The following is an 18,748-nucleotide window of genomic DNA, read 5'->3' on the forward strand; positions in this document are numbered from 1 at the left end:
ACGAATTTAATAAAATGTTTTATCATTATATATAAAGAATTAATTGCATATAAAAGTTATACACAACCTCAACTCATATGGGACTACCCCCTGAATTTAAGCATATTAATTAGGGGAGGAAAAGAAACTAACAAGGATTTTCTTAGTAGCGGCGAGCGAAAAGAAATCAGTTCAGCACTAAGTCACTTTGTCTATATGGCAAATGTGAGATGCAGTGTATGGAGCGTCAATATTCTAGTATGAGAAATTAACGATTTAAGTCCTTCTTAAATGAGGCCATTTACCCATAGAGGGTGCCAGGCCCGTATAACGTTAATGATTACTAGATGATGTTTCCAAAGAGTCGTGTTGCTTGATAGTGCAGCACTAAGTGGGTGGTAAACTCCATCTAAAACTAAATATAACCATGAGACCGATAGTAAACAAGTACCGTGAGGGAAAGTTGAAAAGAACTCTGAATAGAGAGTTAAACAGTACGTGAAACTGCTTAGAGGTTAAGCCCGATGAACCTGAATATCCGTTATGGAAAATTCATCATTAGAATTGTAATATTTAAACAATATTATGATAATAGTGTGCATTTTTTCCATATAAGGACATTGTAATCTATTAGCATACCAAATTTATCATAAAATATAACTTATAGTTTATTCAAATTAATTTGCTTGCATTTTAACACAGAATAAATGTTATTAATTTGATAAAGTGCTGATAGATTTATATGAATACAGTGCGTTAATTTTTCGGAATTATATAATGGCATAATTATCATTGATTTTTGTGTTTATTATATGCACTTGTAGGATTAACAATGCGAAAGATTCAGGATACCTTCGGGACCCGTCTTGAAACACGGACCAAGGAGTCTAACATATGTGCAAGTTATTGGGATATAAACCTAATAGCGTAATTAACTTGACTAATAATGGGATTAGTTTTTTAACTATTTATAGCTAATTAACACAATCCCGGGGCGTTCTATATAGTTATGTATAATGATATTTATATTATTTATGCCTCTAACTGGAACGTACCTTGAGCATATATGCTGTGACCCGAAAGATGGTGAACTATACTTGATCAGGTTGAAGTCAGGGGAAACCCTGATGGAAGACCGAAACAGTTCTGACGTGCAAATCGATTGTCAGAATTGAGTATAGGGGCGAAAGACCAATCGAACCATCTAGTAGCTGGTTCCTTCCGAAGTTTCCCTCAGGATAGCTGGTGCATTTTAATATTATATAAAATAATCTTATCTGGTAAAGCGAATGATTAGAGGCCTTAGGGTCGAAACGATCTTAACCTATTCTCAAACTTTAAATGGGTAAGAACCTTAACTTTCTTGATATGAAGTTCAAGGTTATGATATAATGTGCCCAGTGGGCCACTTTTGGTAAGCAGAACTGGCGCTGTGGGATGAACCAAACGTAATGTTACGGTGCCCAAATTAACAACTCATGCAGATACCATGAAAGGCGTTGGTTGCTTAAAACAGCAGGACGGTGATCATGGAAGTCGAAATCCGCTAAGGAGTGTGTAACAACTCACCTGCCGAAGCAACTAGCCCTTAAAATGGATGGCGCTTAAGTTGTATACCTATACATTACCGCTAAAGTAGATGATTTATATTACTTGTAATATAAATTTTGAAACTTTAGTGAGTAGGAAGGTACAATGGTATGCGTAGAAGTGTTTGGCGTAAGCCTGCATGGAGCTGCCATTGGTACAGATCTTGGTGGTAGTAGCAAATAATCGAATGAGACCTTGGAGGACTGAAGTGGAGAAGGGTTTCGTGTGAACAGTGGTTGATCACGAGTTAGTCGGTCCTAAGTTCAAGGCGAAAGCCGAAAATTTTCAAGTAAAATACAAATGCCAAACAAATATATATATTATATAAAATCTAGCTAAATTAATATACTTGAATAATTTTGAACGAAAGGGAATACGGTTCCAATTCCGTAACCTGTTGAGTATCCGTTTGTTATTAAATATGGGCCTCGTGCTCATCCTGGCAACAGGAACGACCATAAAGAAGCCGTCGAGAGATATCGGAAGAGTTTTCTTTTCTGTTTTATAGCCGTACTACCATGGAAGTCTTTCGCAGAGAGATATGGTAGATGGGCTAGAAGAGCATGACATATACTGTTGTGTCGATATTTTCTCCTCGGACCTTGAAAATTTATGGTGGGGACACGCAAACTTCTCAACAGGCCGTACCAATATCCGCAGCTGGTCTCCAAGGTGAAGAGTCTCTAGTCGATAGAATAATGTAGGTAAGGGAAGTCGGCAAATTAGATCCGTAACTTCGGGATAAGGATTGGCTCTGAAGATTGAGATAGTCGGGCTTGATTGGGAAACAATAACATGGTTTATGTGCTCGTTCTGGGTAAATAGAGTTTCTAGCATTTATGTTAGTTACTTGTTCCCCGGATAGTTTAGTTACGTAGCCAATTGTGGAACTTTCTTGCTAAAATTTTTAAGAATACTAATTGGGTTAAACCAATTAGTTCTTATTAATTATAACGATTATCAATTAACAATCAATTCAGAACTGGCACGGACTTGGGGAATCCGACTGTCTAATTAAAACAAAGCATTGTGATGGCCCTAGCGGGTGTTGACACAATGTGATTTCTGCCCAGTGCTCTGAATGTCAAAGTGAAGAAATTCAAGTAAGCGCGGGTCAACGGCGGGAGTAACTATGACTCTCTTAAGGTAGCCAAATGCCTCGTCATCTAATTAGTGACGCGCATGAATGGATTAACGAGATTCCTACTGTCCCTATCTACTATCTAGCGAAACCACAGCCAAGGGAACGGGCTTGGAATAATTAGCGGGGAAAGAAGACCCTTTTGAGCTTGACTCTAATCTGGCAGTGTAAGGAGACATAAGAGGTGTAGAATAAGTGGGAGATATTAGACCTCGGTTTGGTATCGCCAATGAAATACCACTACTCTTATTGTTTCCTTACTTACTTGATTAAATGGAACGTGTATCATTTCCTAGCCATTATACGGATATATTTATTATATCTTATGGTATTGGGTTTTGATGCAAGCTTCTTGATCAAAGTATCACGAGTTTGTTATATAATCGCAAACAAATTCTTTAATAAAACGGTGCATTTATGTATTTTTGATTTGAAAATTTGGTATAACTCCAATTACTCAGGTATGATCCAATTCAAGGACATTGCCAGGTAGGGAGTTTGACTGGGGCGGTACATCTCTCAAATAATAACGGAGGTGTCCCAAGGCCAGCTCAGTGCGGACAGAAACCACACATAGAGCAAAAGGGCAAATGCTGACTTGATCTCGGTGTTCAGTACACACAGGGACAGCAAAAGCTCGGCCTATCGATCCTTTTGGTTTAAAGAGTTTTTAACAAGAGGTGTCAGAAAAGTTACCATAGGGATAACTGGCTTGTGGCGGCCAAGCGTTCATAGCGACGTCGCTTTTTGATCCTTCGATGTCGGCTCTTCCTATCATTGTGAAGCAAAATTCACCAAGCGTTGGATTGTTCACCCATGCAAGGGAACGTGAGCTGGGTTTAGACCGTCGTGAGACAGGTTAGTTTTACCCTACTAATGACAAAACGTTGTTGCGACAGCATTCCTGCGTAGTACGAGAGGAACCGCAGGTACGGACCAATGGCACAATACTTGTTCGAGCGAACAGTGGTATGACGCTACGTCCGTTGGATTATGCCTGAACGCCTCTAAGGTCGTATCCGTGCTGGACTGCAATGATAAATAAGGGGCAATTTGCATTGTATGGCTTCTAAACCATTTAAAGTTTATAATTTACTTTTTAAACGACAATGGATGTGATGCCAATGTAATTTGTAACATAGTAAATTGGGAGGATCTTTGATCACCTGATGCCGCGCTAGTTACATATAAAAGCATTATTTAATACAATGACAAAGCCTAGAATCAATTGTAAACGACTTTTGTAACAGGCAAGGTGTTGTAAGTGGTTGAGCAGCTGCCATACTGCGATCCACTGAAGCTTATCCTTTGCTTGATGATTCGATAATAAAATTGCATAATTTATTTGTTGTGTTGAACTTCTTATATAAAGTTCAACCAACAATCTATTTGTATGCATTGATTGTTTGCTTGGCTTTGTGGCGAATTTTTAATCCTTTATATATTACATTCCTAAGGTCTAGATTTTCAAGTAAGAGACCAATTTGATTAACATATCAATATAAGTACAACTCGACCATCTAATAATAACAATATGAATCGTCATCTTATTAGTGACGCGAAGATTGGCAAACATATAATATAAAAATATTCCTAAGGTCTAGATTTTCAAGTAAGAGACCAATTTGATTAACATATCAATATAAGTACAACTCGACCATCTAATAATAACAATATGAATCGTCATCTTATTAGTGACGCGAAGATTGGCAAACATATAATATAAAAATATTCCTAAGGTCTAGATTTTCAAGTAAGAGACCAATTTGATTAACATATCAATATAAGTACAACTCGACCATCTAATAATAACAATATGAATCGTCATCTTATTAGTGACGCGAAGATTGGCAAACATATAATATAAAAATATTCCTAAGGTCTAGATTTTCAAGTAAGAGACCAATTTGATTAACATATCAATATAAGTACAACTCGACCATCTAATAATAATATGAATCGTCATCTTATTAGTGACGCGAAGATTGGCAAACATATAATATAAAAATATTCCTAAGGTCTAGATTTTCAAGTAAGAGACCAATTTGATTAACATATCAATATAAGTACAACTCGACCATCTAATAATAATATGAATCGTCATCTTATTAGTGACGCGAAGATTGGCAAACATATAATATAAAAATATTCCTAAGGTCTAGATTTTCAAGTAAGAGACCAATTTGATTAACATATCAATATAAGTACAACTCGACCATCTAATAATAACAATATGAATCGTCATCTTTTTAGTGACGCGAAGATTGGCAAACATATAATATAAAAATATTCCTAAGGTCTAGAATCTTAAGCAATAGACCAATTCAACTAAGAGTTGACATATAAAAATATGTTCCTTTTAATGTTAGCAAAATTTTATCGTCACATACTGTTAGTGACGCGAACGTTTTTTTCTCCATGTTTATATGAATGTTTATTCAAAGGTAGAAAGGCAGGATCGTTATTTTATAAGTGAAGCGATAAAAAAATATTATGCAATAGGACATCTATTTATAAATATTTTTAAGTCTTAGAAATTCAAGTAAAGAGATTCAAGAAATTCATTCAACTTAGAGCGCACATATAATTAAAACTATTCCTGAGGTTTAGAAACCAAATTAAATAAAGAGGACATATAAACGTATGTGGTATTTTGATGGTAGTAAAAATGTATCGCGATATTATTAGTGACGCGACCAATTTTTATACTCTTTGCTCCATGTGCAAATATATCTAGTGTTTAGATAGTCAATTAAAAATGACAATTTTAACTAAAAGACTTAAAAAAGTGTTTGTCAAACTTATAATTTTGTCAATACTATATAAAACGCCAATCATATCCTTATAAAAGTAAATACGGTATATGGTTATAAATACAAAACCATATATAAATAAAAAAATGAAATCGTATGTATATGGCTTATAGGTATAATACCTATAAGGCATAATAATGTATAATATTAGCAAATATACATATAAAAGTGCATAAATTGTATAGATATGGCATAAAGAAGGCATTTATGAGAATAGCTAGTAGAATTTGCCCATACACTACTAGCGAAATGAGATATTTATACCTAGTGAGGGCGGCACTAGTACTATAAATTGTGGCAAAATAAATCTTATGCAAATGCATAGGATTTTGTCAATACCGTACAAAAAACTAAGTAAAACGTATGGATATTGAAAAATAAATGGATTATATTCATAAAATACGAATATTTCTTGCATTCTCTTGTTATACGAGAGAATATCATACGGAGCGGGCAGCCCCTAGTATAGTAAGCAGTCGAATGGGAGACAGCGTGTCCAAAAACACCTATAGGGAGGTGGTCGTTGGCGGACCTCTCCTCGTATTGGTCAAACTTATGATTTTGTCAATACTATATAAAACGCCAATCATATCCATATAAAAGTGAATACAGTATATGGATATGAATAAAAAACCATACATAAATAAAAAAAAATATGTATAAAAAATTATACATATATTTATATTAAGCAATCGTATGGATGTGGCTTATAGGTATAATACCTATAAGGCATAATAATGTATAATATAGCAAATATACATATAAAAGTGCATGAATTGTATAGATATGGCATATAAGTGACATATTTATGAGAATAGCTAGTAGAATTTGCCCATACACTACTAGCGAAATGAGATATTTATACCTAGTGAGGGCGGCACTAGTACTATAAATTGTGGCAAAATAAATCTTATGCAAATGCATAGGATTTTGTCAATACCGTACAAAAAACTAAGTAAAACGTATGGATATTGAAAAATAAATGGATTATATTCATAAAATACGAATATTTCTTGCATTCTCTTGTTATATGAGAGAATATCATACGGAGCGGGTAGCCCCTAGTATAGTAAGCAGTCGAATGGGAGACAGCGTGTCCAAAAACACCTATAGGGAGGTGGTCGTTGGCGGACCTCTCCTCGTATTGGTCAAACTTATGATTTTGTCAATACTATATAAAACGCCAATCATATCCATATAAAAGTGAATACAGTATATGGATATGAATAAAAAACCATACATAAATAAAAAAAAATATGTATAAAAAATTATACATATATTTATATTAAGCAATCGTATGGATGTGGCTTATAGGTATAATACCTATAAGGCATAATAATGTATAATATAGCAAATATACATATAAAAGTGCATGAATTGTATAGATATGGCATATAAGTGACATATTTATGAGAATAGCTAGTAGAATTTGCCCATACACTACTAGCGAAATGAGATATTTATACCTAGTGAGGGCGGCACTAGTACTATAAATTGTGGCAAAATAAATCTTATGCAAATGCATAGGATTTTGTCAATACCGTACAAAAAACTAAGTAAAACGTATGGATATTGAAAAATAAATGGATTATATTCATAAAATACGAATATTTCTTGCATTCTCTTGTTATATGAGAGAATATCATACGGAGCGGGTAGCCCCTAGTATAGTAAGCAGTCGAATGGGAGACAGCGTGTCCAAAAACACCTATAGGGAGGTGGTCGTTGGCGGACCTCTCCTCGTATTGGTCAAACTTATGATTTTGTCAATACTATATAAAACGCCAATCATATCCATATAAAATTGAATACAGTATATGGATATGAATAAAAAACCATACAAAAATAAAAAAAAAATATGTATAAAAAATTATACATATATTTATATTAAGCAATCGTATGGATGTGGCTTATAGGTATAATACCTATAAGGCATAATAATGTATAATATAGCAAATATACATATAAAAGTGCATGAATTGTATAGATATGGCATATAAGTGACATATTTATGAGAATAGCTAGTAGAATTTGCCCATACACTACTAGCGAAATGAGATATTTATACCTAGTGAGGGCGGCACTAGTACTATAAATTGTGGCAAAATAAATCTTATGCAAATGCATAGGATTTTGTCAATACCGTACAAAAAACTAAGTAAAACGTATGGATATTGAAAAATAAATGGATTATATTCATAAAATACGAATATTTCTTGCATTCTCTTGTTATATGAGAGAATATCATACGGAGCGGGTAGCCCCTAGTATAGTAAGCAGTCGAATGGGAGACAGCGTGTCCAAAAACACCTATAGGGAGGTGGTCGTTGGCGGACCTCTCCTCGTATTGGTCAAACTTATGATTTTGTCAATACTATATAAAACGCCAATCATATCCATATAAAAGTGAATACAGTATATGGATATGAATAAAAAACCATACATAAATAAAAAAAAAATATGTATAAAAAATTATACATATATTTATATTAAGCAATCGTATGGATGTGGCTTATAGGTATAATACCTATAAGGCATAATAATGTATAATATAGCAAATATACATATAAAAGTGCATGAATTGTATAGATATGGCATATAAGTGACATATTTATGAGAATAGCTAGTAGAATTTGCCCATACACTACTAGCGAAATGAGATATTTATACCTAGTGAGGGCGGCACTAGTACTATAAATTGTGGCAAAATAAATCTTATGCAAATGCATAGGATTTTGTCAATACCATACATAAACCGTATGGATATTGAGAAGTTAATAGATTACATCTATAATATGAGAAGTATTTTAGTATTCTTATTAAATAAGAGAATACTATAAGGGTGAGTGGCAAAGAGAATTGAATATACCCGAATGGGAGACAGCGTGTCCAAAAACTACTATAGGTGGTGTGGCAAATATGAGGAAGGCAATATATCCATATAATGAAAATAAAAGTGCGTTTTCTTATTATATAAGAGAACACTATATGGGTGAGTGGCAAAGTAAATTGAATATACCCGAATGGGAGACAGCGTGTCCAAAAACTACTATAGGTGGTGTGGCAAATATGAGGAAGGCAATATATCCATATAATGAAAATAAAAGTGCGTTTTCTTATTATATAAGAGAACACTATATGGGTGAGTGGCAAAGTAAATTGAATATACCCGAATGGGAGACAGCGTGTCCAAAAACTACTATAGGTGGTGTGGCAAATATGAGGAAGGCAATATATCCATATAATGAATATAAAAGTGCGTTTTCTTATTATATAAGAGAACACTATATGGGTGAGTGGCAAAGTAAATTGAATATACCCGAATGGGAGACAGCGTGTCCAAAAACTACTATAGGATGGTCAATGGGCCGGCCGTCTGCTATTGACATATGTCAGTAGAGAAGATATTATCCGTCAAATTTGTTTCTTTATTCATTTATTTGAATACGAGACTTGGCTCCGCGGTTAATATTTTAAGCCCAAAGATAATAACGTTGAAACAAAGGCCAAGTTTCTATTGTACATAGAATAACAAATTGTTTCCGAATTTTATCGTTAATTTTAGGAGGTAGGCTAACATGATTTATATTATATGTGTATTATTAAATAATAATAGTACATAAAATTCTACCAAAGAAATATAAAAATGTAATTATGAATACATTTTCAATATTAATATCAACTTATATTGTTGATAATAAAAAATAGCTATTAAGAGAGTTATTTAAGAAATTATATAATATATAATAAAGAGTATATATATAAATAATATATAAGTATATATTATTTAAGAAATAAATATAGTAGTAATAATTATATATATACACTCGGTTCTATTTTATATATTACCAGAGACTTATATGGATATATATAGATAAATTTTAAATTTATCGTCAAAATACAAATGATTAACTCAATATCTTATATTGGTTAAACAAAAATTGTACATGTGTGGATACAATATATTATGTATGTCGAACAAAAATGATATTTTAGAATGAAATGTGCATATATAAAGAAAATATATGAAAAATAAATATTGTGTTTATAAAGAATATGATTCTTTTTGACATCAATAAAAACTTGTTATTATTAGTGGCGAAACAAGTATAAATTGGAAAACAAACGTATACGAATGCTATATAAAAATGGCCGTATTCGATAGAAATAAAATCTATAACAACATATATATTGCTAATTTCTATTCAAAAAATATGAATGAAATATGAATAAAAACATTATTCTGGTTGATCCTGCCAGTAGTTATATGCTTGTCTCAAAGATTAAGCCATGCATGTCTAAGTACACACGAATTAAAAGTGAAACCGCAAAAGGCTCATTATATCAGTTATGGTTCCTTAGATCGTTAACAGTTACTTGGATAACTGTGGTAATTCTAGAGCTAATACATGCAATTAAAACATGAACCTTATGGAACATGTGCTTTTATTAGGCTAAAACCAAGCGATCGCAAGATCGTTATATTGGTTGAACTCTAGATAACATGCAGATCGTATGGTCTTGTACCGACGACAGATCTTTCAAATGTCTGCCCTATCAACTTTTGATGGTAGTATCTAGGACTACCATGGTTGCAACGGGTAACGGGGAATCAGGGTTCGATTCCGGAGAGGGAGCCTGAGAAACGGCTACCACATCTAAGGAAGGCAGCAGGCGCGTAAATTACCCACTCCCAGCTCGGGGAGGTAGTGACGAAAAATAACAATACAGGACTCATATCCGAGGCCCTGTAATTGGAATGAGTACACTTTAAATCCTTTAACAAGGACCAATTGGAGGGCAAGTCTGGTGCCAGCAGCCGCGGTAATTCCAGCTCCAATAGCGTATATTAAAGTTGTTGCGGTTAAAACGTTCGTAGTTGAACTTGTGCTTCATACGGGTAGTACAACTTACAATTGTGGTTAGTACTATACCTTTATGTATGTAAGCGTATTACCGGTGGAGTTCTTACATGTGCTTAGATACTTGTATTTTTTCATATGTTCCTCCTATTTAAAAACCTGCATTAGTGCTCTTAAACGAGTGTTATTGTGGGCCGGTACAATTACTTTGAACAAATTAGAGTGCTTAAAGCAGGCTTCAAATGCCTGAATATTCTGTGCATGGGATAATGAAATAAGACCTCTGTTCTGCTTTCATTGGTTTTCAGATCAAGAGGTAATGATTAATAGAAGCAGTTTGGGGGCATTAGTATTACGACGCGAGAGGTGAAATTCTTGGACCGTCGTAAGACTAACTTAAGCGAAAGCATTTGCCAAAGATGTTTTCATTAATCAAGAACGAAAGTTAGAGGTTCGAAGGCGATCAGATACCGCCCTAGTTCTAACCATAAACGATGCCAGCTAGCAATTGGGTGTAGCTACTTTTATGGCTCTCTCAGTCGCTTCCCGGGAAACCAAAGCTTTTGGGCTCCGGGGGAAGTATGGTTGCAAAGCTGAAACTTAAAGGAATTGACGGAAGGGCACCACCAGGAGTGGAGCCTGCGGCTTAATTTGACTCAACACGGGAAAACTTACCAGGTCCGAACATAAGTGTGTAAGACAGATTGATAGCTCTTTCTCGAATCTATGGGTGGTGGTGCATGGCCGTTCTTAGTTCGTGGAGTGATTTGTCTGGTTAATTCCGATAACGAACGAGACTCAAATATATTAAATAGATATCTTCAGGATTATGGTGTTGAAGCTTATATAGCCTTCATTCATGGTGGCAGTAAAATGTTTATTGTGTTTGAATGTGTTTATATAAGTGGAGCCGTACCTGTTGGTTTGTCCCATTATAAGGACACTAGCTTCTTAAATGGACAAATTGCGTCTAGCAATAATGAGATTGAGCAATAACAGGTCTGTGATGCCCTTAGATGTCCTGGGCTGCACGCGCGCTACAATGAAAGTATCAACGTGTATTTCCTAGACCGAGAGGTCCGGGTAAACCGCTGAACCACTTTCATGCTTGGGATTGTGAACTGAAACTGTTCACATGAACTTGGAATTCCCAGTAAGTGTGAGTCATTAACTCGCATTGATTACGTCCCTGCCCTTTGTACACACCGCCCGTCGCTACTACCGATTGAATTATTTAGTGAGGTCTCCGGACGTGATCACTGTGACGCCTTGCGTGTTACGGTTGTTTCGCAAAAGTTGACCGAACTTGATTATTTAGAGGAAGTAAAAGTCGTAACAAGGTTTCCGTAGGTGAACCTGCGGAAGGATCATTAATGTTTTAATATCCTTACCGTTAATAAAATATTTGTTTATATTATAATAAATACATTATAGTATTACAAATAAAATATGAATTGCCAAAATGTATATGAGATCTATTATAGATCAAATGAAATTTCGAACAAGCAAATCGAAATAATGCAAATATTAAAATTATATATTGTATTTAATACATATGAGAGAAATTAATAAGCAGCCAAAGCAAACAAATAAAAATTCGAACAAGCAAATCGAATTATTAAAATAATAATATTAAATTATTATTGTATATCCTTACCGTTAATAAAATATTTGTTTATATTATAATAAATACATTATAATAATACAAATAAAATATGAATTGCCAAAATGTATATGAGATCTAATATAGATCAAATAAAATTTCGAACAAGCAAATCGAAATAATGCAAATATTAAAATTATATATTGTATTTAATACATATGAGAGAAATAATAAGCAGCCAAAGCAAACAAATAAAAATTCGAACAAGCAAATCGAATTATTAAAATAATAATATTAAATTATTATTGTATATCCTTACCGTTAATAAAATATTTGTTTATATTATAATAAATACATTATAGTATTACAAATAAAATATGAATTGCCAAAATGTATATGAGATCTATTATAGATCAAATGAAATTTCGAACAAGCAAATCGAAATAATGCAAATATTAAAATTATATATTGTATTTAATACATATGAGAGAAATTAATAAGCAGCCAAAGCAAACAAATAAAAATTCGAACAAGCAAATCGAATTATTAAAATAATAATATTAAATTATTATTGTATATCCTTACCGTTAATAAAATATTTGTTTATATTATAATAAATACATTATAGTAATACAAATAAAATATGAATTGCCAAAATGTATATGATCTAATATAGATCAAATGAAATTTCGAACAAGCAAATCGAAATAATGCAAATATTAAAATTATATATTGTATTTAATACATATGAGAGAAATAATAAGCAGCCAAAACAAACAAATAAAAATTCGAACAAGCAAATCGAATTATTAAAATAATAATATTAAATTATTATTGTATATAAACACAATTAAAATACTGTGTGTATATGGACCATAATATACACGCGTTGCGATATGTATTGTTCATCTCAGTTATGCGCATACATTGGATAATGCAACAACCTAAAATGTACAATGTTGTACCTGGTTTTATACAGGTTAATGTTTTATATAAATTTCAATTTATATCGCTAAAAAAGTATTAATATATATATATATATATATTTATTTACAATAAATGCAATTTAAAAAGAAATACTTTGATATATATTGGTTATATAAAACTAAGACATTTCGCAGCATTCGTTTTAGGTATAAAAATAAATTTATTGAAGGAATTGATATATGCCAGTAAAATGGTGTATTTTTAATTTCTTTCAATAAAAACATATTTGACAAAATTAAGAAACCAATTTATAAAACTCTAAGCGGTGGATCACTCGGCTCATGGGTCGATGAAGAACGCAGCAAACTGTGCGTCATCGTGTGAACTGCAGGACACATGAACATCGACATTTTGAACGCATATCGCAGTCCATGCTGTTATGTACTTTAATTAATTTTATAGTGCTGCTTGGACTACATATGGTTGAGGGTTGTAAGACTATGCTAATTAAGTTGCTTATACAAATTTTATAATGAAATTTTATAAGCATATGGTATATTATTGGATAATAATAATTTAATTATTTTATTCATAATATTAAAAAATATATGAAAAACATTATCTCACATTAGTAAATAATTTGAATGTGAAAAACGAAGAGAAATATTTTCTTTTTCAATCAAATGATACTGAGAAATGTCTAGCATAAAAATTTATCTAGAATTGTCTCTTATTAATGATTAGAAAATAGAAAACCGTTGACAATATTATTGTTCTTCGTTGATTCGTTAAATCAAACAAATGCCATTTATATACAGATATTATTAATATAACGAATTTAATAAAATGTTTTATCATTATATATAAAGAATTAATTGCATATAAAAGTTATACACAACCTCAACTCATATGGGACTACCCCCTGAATTTAAGCATATTAATTAGGGGAGGAAAAGAAACTAACAAGGATTTTCTTAGTAGCGGCGAGCGAAAAGAAATCAGTTCAGCACTAAGTCACTTTGTCTATATGGCAAATGTGAGATGCAGTGTATGGAGCGTCAATATTCTAGTATGAGAAATTAACGATTTAAGTCCTTCTTAAATGAGGCCATTTACCCATAGAGGGTGCCAGGCCCGTATAACGTTAATGATTACTAGATGATGTTTCCAAAGAGTCGTGTTGCTTGATAGTGCAGCACTAAGTGGGTGGTAAACTCCATCTAAAACTAAATATAACCATGAGACCGATAGTAAACAAGTACCGTGAGGGAAAGTTGAAAAGAACTCTGAATAGAGAGTTAAACAGTACGTGAAACTGCTTAGAGGTTAAGCCCGATGAACCTGAATATCCGTTATGGAAAATTCATCATTAGAATTGTAATATTTAAACAATATTATGATAATAGTGTGCATTTTTTCCATATAAGGACATTGTAATCTATTAGCATACCAAATTTATCATAAAATATAACTTATAGTTTATTCAAATTAATTTGCTTGCATTTTAACACAGAATAAATGTTATTAATTTGATAAAGTGCTGATAGATTTATATGAATACAGTGCGTTAATTTTTCGGAATTATATAATGGCATAATTATCATTGATTTTTGTGTTTATTATATGCACTTGTAGGATTAACAATGCGAAAGATTCAGGATACCTTCGGGACCCGTCTTGAAACACGGACCAAGGAGTCTAACATATGTGCAAGTTATTGGGATATAAACCTAATAGCGTAATTAACTTGACTAATAATGGGATTAGTTTTTTAACTATTTATAGCTAATTAACACAATCCCGGGGCGTTCTATATAGTTATGTATAATGATATTTATATTATTTATGCCTCTAACTGGAACGTACCTTGAGCATATATGCTGTGACCCGAAAGATGGTGAACTATACTTGATCAGGTTGAAGTCAGGGGAAACCCTGATGGAAGACCGAAACAGTTCTGACGTGCAAATCGATTGTCAGAATTGAGTATAGGGGCGAAAGACCAATCGAACCATCTAGTAGCTGGTTCCTTCCGAAGTTTCCCTCAGGATAGCTGGTGCATTTTAATATTATATAAAATAATCTTATCTGGTAAAGCGAATGATTAGAGGCCTTAGGGTCGAAACGATCTTAACCTATTCTCAAACTTTAAATGGGTAAGAACCTTAACTTTCTTGATATGAAGTTCAAGGTTATGATATAATGTGCCCAGTGGGCCACTTTTGGTAAGCAGAACTGGCGCTGTGGGATGAACCAAACGTAATGTTACGGTGCCCAAATTAACAACTCATGCAGATACCATGAAAGGCGTTGGTTGCTTAAAACAGCAGGACGGTGATCATGGAAGTCGAAATCCGCTAAGGAGTGTGTAACAACTCACCTGCCGAAGCAACTAGCCCTTAAAATGGATGGCGCTTAAGTTGTATACCTATACATTACCGCTAAAGTAGATGATTTATATTACTTGTAATATAAATTTTGAAACTTTAGTGAGTAGGAAGGTACAATGGTATGCGTAGAAGTGTTTGGCGTAAGCCTGCATGGAGCTGCCATTGGTACAGATCTTGGTGGTAGTAGCAAATAATCGAATGAGACCTTGGAGGACTGAAGTGGAGAAGGGTTTCGTGTGAACAGTGGTTGATCACGAGTTAGTCGGTCCTAAGTTCAAGGCGAAAGCCGAAAATTTTCAAGTAAAATACAAATGCCAAACAAATATATATATTATATAAAATCTAGCTAAATTAATATACTTGAATAATTTTGAACGAAAGGGAATACGGTTCCAATTCCGTAACCTGTTGAGTATCCGTTTGTTATTAAATATGGGCCTCGTGCTCATCCTGGCAACAGGAACGACCATAAAGAAGCCGTCGAGAGATATCGGAAGAGTTTTCTTTTCTGTTTTATAGCCGTACTACCATGGAAGTCTTTCGCAGAGAGATATGGTAGATGGGCTAGAAGAGCATGACATATACTGTTGTGTCGATATTTTCTCCTCGGACCTTGAAAATTTATGGTGGGGACACGCAAACTTCTCAACAGGCCGTACCAATATCCGCAGCTGGTCTCCAAGGTGAAGAGTCTCTAGTCGATAGAATAATGTAGGTAAGGGAAGTCGGCAAATTAGATCCGTAACTTCGGGATAAGGATTGGCTCTGAAGATTGAGATAGTCGGGCTTGATTGGGAAACAATAACATGGTTTATGTGCTCGTTCTGGGTAAATAGAGTTTCTAGCATTTATGTTAGTTACTTGTTCCCCGGATAGTTTAGTTACGTAGCCAATTGTGGAACTTTCTTGCTAAAATTTTTAAGAATACTAATTGGGTTAAACCAATTAGTTCTTATTAATTATAACGATTATCAATTAACAATCAATTCAGAACTGGCACGGACTTGGGGAATCCGACTGTCTAATTAAAACAAAGCATTGTGATGGCCCTAGCGGGTGTTGACACAATGTGATTTCTGCCCAGTGCTCTGAATGTCAAAGTGAAGAAATTCAAGTAAGCGCGGGTCAACGGCGGGAGTAACTATGACTCTCTTAAGGTAGCCAAATGCCTCGTCATCTAATTAGTGACGCGCATGAATGGATTAACGAGATTCCTACTGTCCCTATCTACTATCTAGCGAAACCACAGCCAAGGGAACGGGCTTGGAATAATTAGCGGGGAAAGAAGACCCTTTTGAGCTTGACTCTAATCTGGCAGTGTAAGGAGACATAAGAGGTGTAGAATAAGTGGGAGATATTAGACCTCGGTTTGGTATCGCCAATGAAATACCACTACTCTTATTGTTTCCTTACTTACTTGATTAAATGGAACGTGTATCATTTCCTAGCCATTATACGGATATATTTATTATATCTTATGGTATTGGGTTTTGATGCAAGCTTCTTGATCAAAGTATCACGAGTTTGTTATATAATCGCAAACAAATTCTTTAATAAAACGGTGCATTTATGTATTTTTGATTTGAAAATTTGGTATAACTCCAATTACTCAGGTATGATCCAATTCAAGGACATTGCCAGGTAGGGAGTTTGACTGGGGCGGTACATCTCTCAAATAATAACGGAGGTGTCCCAAGGCCAGCTCAGTGCGGACAGAAACCACACATAGAGCAAAAGGGCAAATGCTGACTTGATCTCGGTGTTCAGTACACACAGGGACAGCAAAAGCTCGGCCTATCGATCCTTTTGGTTTAAAGAGTTTTTAACAAGAGGTGTCAGAAAAGTTACCATAGGGATAACTGGCTTGTGGCGGCCAAGCGTTCATAGCGACGTCGCTTTTTGATCCTTCGATGTCGGCTCTTCCTATCATTGTGAAGCAAAATTCACCAAGCGTTGGATTGTTCACCCATGCAAGGGAACGTGAGCTGGGTTTAGACCGTCGTGAGACAGGTTAGTTTTACCCTACTAATGACAAAACGTTGTTGCGACAGCATTCCTGCGTAGTACGAGAGGAACCGCAGGTACGGACCAATGGCACAATACTTGTTCGAGCGAACAGTGGTATGACGCTACGTCCGTTGGATTATGCCTGAACGCCTCTAAGGTCGTATCCGTGCTGGACTGCAATGATAAATAAGGGGCAATTTGCATTGTATGGCTTCTAAACCATTTAAAGTTTATAATTTACTTTTTAAACGACAATGGATGTGATGCCAATGTAATTTGTAACATAGTAAATTGGGAGGATCTTTGATCACCTGATGCCGCGCTAGTTACATATAAAAGCATTATTTAATACAATGACAAAGCCTAGAATCAATTGTAAACGACTTTTGTAACAGGCAAGGTGTTGTAAGTGGTTGAGCAGCTGCCATACTGCGATCCACTGAAGCTTATCCTTTGCTTGATGATTCGATAATAAAATTGCATAATTTATTTGTTGTGTTGAACTTCTTATATAAAGTTCAACCAACAATCTATTTGTATGCATTGATTGTTTGCTTGGCTTTGTGGCGAATTTTTAATCCTTTATATATTACATTCCTAAGGTCTAGATTTTCAAGTAAGAGACCAATTTGATTAACATATCAATATAAGTACAACTCGACCATCTAATAATAACAATATGAATCGTCATCTTATTAGTGACGCGAAGATTGGCAAACATATAATATAAAAATATTCCTAAGGTCTAGATTTTCAAGTAAGAGACCAATTTGATTAACATATCAATATAAGTACAACTCGACCATCTAATAATAACAATATGAATCGTCATCTTATTAGTGACGCGAAGATTGGCAAACATATAATATAAAAATATTCCTAAGGTCTAGATTTTCAAGTAAGAGACCAATTTGATTAACATATCAATATAAGTACAACTCGACCATCTAATAATAACAATATGAATCGTCATCTTATTAGTGACGCGAAGATTGGCAAACATATAATATAAAAATATTCCTAAGGTCTAGATTTTCAAGTAAGAGACCAATTTGATTAACATATCAATATAAGTACAACTCGACCATCTAATAATAATATGAATCGTCATCTTATTAGTGACGCGAAGATTGGCAAACATATAATATAAAAATATTCCTAAGGTCTAGATTTTCAAGTAAGAGACCAATTTGATTAACATATCAATATAAGTACAACTCGACCATCTAATAATAATATGAATCGTCATCTTATTAGTGACGCGAAGATTGGCAAACATATAATATAAAAATATTCCTAAGGTCTAGATTTTCAAGTAAGAGACCAATTTGATTAACATATCAATATAAGTACAACTCGACCATCTAATAATAACAATATGAATCGTCATCTTTTTAGTGACGCGAAGATTGGCAAACATATAATATAAAAATATT

The 18,748-nt window shown here is 33.8% G+C and overlaps 1 long non-coding RNA gene and 4 other non-coding genes across 5 annotated transcripts; 4 read left to right on the forward strand and 1 right to left on the reverse strand.

Annotated features, from left to right (window-relative positions):
* Positions 1-63: 63 nt before the first annotated feature.
* Positions 64-4,034, forward strand: LOC127012266 (large subunit ribosomal RNA). Its single transcript, XR_007765776.1, has one exon. It is a non-coding gene; the product is annotated as a large subunit ribosomal RNA (ribosomal RNA).
* On the reverse strand, positions 2,725-16,679 carry LOC127012259 (uncharacterized). The gene is made up of 2 exons (XR_007765769.1): positions 16,596-16,679; positions 2,725-2,849 (listed from the first exon to the last, which is right to left on the reverse strand). It is a non-coding gene; the product is annotated as an uncharacterized LOC127012259 (long non-coding RNA).
* LOC127012263 (small subunit ribosomal RNA) lies at positions 9,764-11,758 on the forward strand. The gene has a single exon (XR_007765773.1). It is a non-coding gene; the product is annotated as a small subunit ribosomal RNA (ribosomal RNA).
* Positions 13,230-13,408, forward strand: LOC127012271 (5.8S ribosomal RNA). The gene has a single exon (XR_007765780.1). It is a non-coding gene; the product is annotated as a 5.8S ribosomal RNA (ribosomal RNA).
* Positions 13,811-17,781, forward strand: LOC127012267 (large subunit ribosomal RNA). Its single transcript, XR_007765777.1, has one exon. It is a non-coding gene; the product is annotated as a large subunit ribosomal RNA (ribosomal RNA).
* The last annotated feature ends 967 nt before the right edge of the window (positions 17,782-18,748 follow it).

This window comes from Drosophila biarmipes, unplaced genomic scaffold (assembly GCF_025231255.1).
Source record: "Drosophila biarmipes strain raj3 unplaced genomic scaffold, RU_DBia_V1.1 ptg000041l, whole genome shotgun sequence".
NCBI classification, from domain to species: Eukaryota; Metazoa; Arthropoda; class Insecta; order Diptera; family Drosophilidae; genus Drosophila; species Drosophila biarmipes.